Consider the following 4202-nt stretch of genomic DNA (forward strand, 5'->3'; position numbering starts at 1 on the left):
GACGAAACACACTGCTGAGGGTAGCAGTGGGCAGGGCAGTAGAGGTCTGTCGCACCATGTGGAACCCTCGCTGGTGGCTGGGCATCTAACCAGCGCTGCAGAGTCTGCGGGCAACTTCGCAGCCCAGCTCTCAACTGCTGCGCCACCAGGGGAGGCCCAACTTTGAGTATATTTTTATCTTTTGTAGTTAAATGTGTTTCCTGGAGACAGCAAACGGTTGGGTGTTGTTTCTTAATCCAGGCTGCGACTCTGTGTCTTTTTATCGAAGAGTTTAGTCCATTTATATTTAGAGTTAATATTGATATGTTAGCATGTGCATTTGCCATTGTGTTTGTCTTTTCTTTGATTTTATTTATTTATTCTTTTAATGAATTTTTTTGGCCTTCTTCCATTGTTATTCGTCCCTCTGAGGTTCTGGCTTTTGGACTCCTTGTAGTATTTTTTGGAGTGTGGGTTTAGTCGTAATGAAATTCCTGAGTTTCTCTTTGTCTGGGAAGGTCCTTATTCTTTCTTCATAGAGGACGGAAAGCTTTGCAGGATAGAGTATTTTTGGTTGGCATTTGTTGTCTTGGAGTCTGTTGACTATGTCCCTCCACCCTCTCCTTGTCCATAGTGTTTCTTTGGAGAAGTCTGATGTCAGTCTGATTGGTTTTCCTTTGTATGTTATCTGTTTCTTCCCTCTTGTCAGCTTCATTATTTTTCCCTTGTCTTGGATTCTTGGAAGCTTTACTATTATGTGTCTTGCTGTATTTTTCCTTTCATCATGGAAGTTTGGTGTTCTTCTTGCTTCTTGTATGTCTATTTTCAGCTCCTTCTTCACATTTGGGAAGTTCTCTTCAATTATTTCCTTGAATATTTTCTCTGTTCCTAGGTCTCTCTCCTCTCCTTCTGAGATTCCTATAATGTAGGGACCCCGACCTGAACATCCAGGTTCTTTTGAAGCAGATACTGAATGCTAGCCCAAGTTAAGTCTCAAGTTTCCTATTATGATGATTAAACCCTGCCCCCTGCTTGCTTGTTGTGGCTCGTTTGTATTGGTGGTCTCTCCTTGTTTGAGATAGAGAGACCTCCTCTTCTGAACCTATACTGTACACATCCTGAATAAAGGAGACTAGCAAGGATCCTGGCTTTGTCTCCACTCCTTGAATTCCTCTGTCCTACCTAGCCCCTGCTTGCTCCCCCGGGTACTGCGTTGATTTGCCCGGCAGGTCCAGACATTTGGCGCCCAAGAGGGAGAAGACGCCCATAAAGAAGCTATAGCTCAGGAGGAAGCCTTGCCCACGTGGGACCCTGCCGCGTTGTGAATAAGGTAAGCTCACGTATAGCATCTGAAACATGGGACAGGCATTAAGCCAGCATGAAATTTATGTTAATTAATTAAAAGAAGCTCTCAGGACGCGAGGAGTCAGGGTCAAAACTAAGGATCTACTCCACTTTTTTTATTTTGTTCAAGACCAGTGCCCTTGGTTCCCTCTAGAGGGCACAATAGATCAAAAATTTGGAAAAGGGTGGGGGATGCTTTGAACGACTTCTATAGGGTTTTTGGCCCTGAAAAAATTCCGGTGGCAGCATATCATACTGGAATCTAATTAATGATCTAATTTCAAAAAGGGAAGCCTACCCTGATATTAAAGACACCATTTGCTAAACAGAACAGCTGGTTAGAAGTGCTTCCCCCAGTACGGCTGGGGCCCCTTCCCCCAACGGTTGCTGTGAGGACTTAATTTCCTTTCACAGTGATACAGAGGACAATCCATCCAAAGAAGAACAAAAAGAACCCTTAGGGAAAAATGGAAAGGCCTCTCCTGACCTGCCCAAAATAGAAAAGAAAAACAGAATTTTTCCCTCTTTGAGCAAGTTTACTTCTGTGGCTACGAACCCTCCTTGCTTGTCTGATGAGTAGGGCGGAGTTGTTCCACCGTTTAAGTCCAAAAAACGAAACCAAACTCGCTTTGCAACCTCTCCCCCCTCTCGCTAAAGGGGAGGATCCTGAGGCGGGCAAAGTAGATTGGGGCAACCTCAAGGAGGAGGCTGCACGTTATCATCCCCACTCTCCTCCTTATTACACGGCCACTGTTGCCTCTGCGCCCTCACAACTTACTGACCCTAATCTCGACCTTAAAACCAAAATTGCCCACCTTGAGAAGTGCACCCGCCTACAGGCTCATTGTCATAATCTTTCCCTTCAGCTTCAATAGATCCAATTATCTTCTTCATCCAGCTCAGATCCTGCTCCGCCATTACGGGGGAGGGGAGACGCCGAGGCCACCTTAAAGCCACCATTACGGGGCAGGGTTGGCGCCAGTGCCATTTTATCTCCATGGCTCCCGCCAGTTTGAGGCCCTCTTCCACAGCTTATGTCTTTCCTGTTATTGAGGCCCCAGCCATAAGTCCGGCTATAAATGCCTCCAGACAGCTATAGGTGGCCCCTCACACAGAGGGCAGTGTACCTGCACTTCTTTTGCTGAGTCAGTACACTCCTCGTCTTACAAGACTTTTTCTCAATGCATGGCCAATAATAATAAGACTTATTATACTGCTGTTCTTATCAGGACATCCCCTGCAAGTTGGCCACAGGCCTCTACCTTGCTAACCACCTGTGGTACTCACAAAAAGGTGGGTGACACAGTATGCTGGGCAACTACTGCCCCAGTACATGTCACTGATGGAGGAGGTCCCCAAGACGAAGCCAGAGATCATTTTGTCAGTACAGTCTTAAAACAGCTTGCACCATGCCCCCCCCCCCCCCCCCCCCGCGCTTAGCTACCATCCACTTGCCCTTCCTGCTGAAAGACAAAGGTTGGGCATTGACTCCAATACCTTCAATATCCTCCACTCCTCTTTCAATCTACTTAATTCAACAAATTCCTCACTGGCCAGTGATTGTTGGTTATGCTTACAAATGGGTTTCCCTGTGCCTTTGGCCTTTCCAACAACCAATTCCTCACTTACGCCCAACCGTAATTGCTCCTTCACGGTTCCCATCTTGGTTCAGCCTATCCAGTTTTCTGAGGCACATTGTTTTACTTCCGATCTTAATACCTCTCTTGACTTGGGCGCACTAGCTTTCTCAAATTCCTCCACTTTTACCAATGTCACCTCTCAGGTGACTTCTCCTCTTTGTCCTCCTGTGGACACTGTTTTCATTTGTGGGAATAACCGTACATATACCGCATTGCCAGCTAATTGGACTGGTCAATGCGTGTTGGGGTTCCTCCTACCCGACATAGATGTTGTTCCTGGAAGTGAGCCCATGTCCATTCCAACGGTTGAGCATTTTTTCAGTCGAAATAAGAGAGCAGTACACCTTATTCCCTTATTTGCAGGCCTGGGTATAACTGCCGCCATGGCCTTAGGGACAGCTGGATTGGGCATATCTCTCTCTCAATATACTAAACTGTCTCAACAACTTATTAATGATGTTCATGCTCTTTCTAGCACTATTCAGGATCTTCAGGATCAGGTTGATTCCTTAGCTGAGGTAGTCCTTCAAAATCGACAGGGCCTTGATTTGCTAACAGCGGAAAAGTGGGGTATTTGCTTGGTCCTGCAGGAGAAATGCTGTTTCTACGCCAACAAATCAGGAATCGTCCGCAATAAAATCCGACAGTTACAAGATGACCTGGAAAGAAGACCCCAAGAGCTAGCTGAAAACCCACTCTGGACCGATCTCAATGGACTCTTATCCTACCTTCTTCCCCTCATTGGCCCCCTGTTATCCCTTTTGATATTGGTTGTCATGGGTCCTTGCATTTTTAACAGGATAATCTCCTTTATAAGACAACAGATTCAGGCCCTTCAGGCGAAACCCATTCAGGTACATTACCATAGGTTGGAGATGCGAGATAAGGGAGGCTCTTACTCAGACATATGCTCAGTCTGAAGAAATAAGACCCCCTTCCCCTGTGCGATGGACTGGTCAGCCAATGACGGGTAAGATCGGGGACAGACTCAAAATGGCTTGAGGTCCTAAATCACCACATGTCTGTGACTCCTGACGACCTAAGACAGGCGCAGTCCCCGAGGGGTTTTATCTTTTTGCTCTCCCATTGGAAATAATAGAAAAGGGGGATCTGTAGGGACCCTGACCTGACCTGAACATCTAGGTTCTTGCCTGAAGCAGATACTGAATGCTAGCCCGAGTTAAGTCTCAAGTTTCCTATTATGATGATTAAACCCTGCCCCCTGCTTGCTTGTTGTGG

The sequence above is a fragment of the Talpa europaea genome (assembly GCF_964194135.1).
Source record: "Talpa europaea genome assembly, chromosome: X".
NCBI classification, from domain to species: domain Eukaryota; kingdom Metazoa; phylum Chordata; class Mammalia; order Eulipotyphla; family Talpidae; genus Talpa; species Talpa europaea.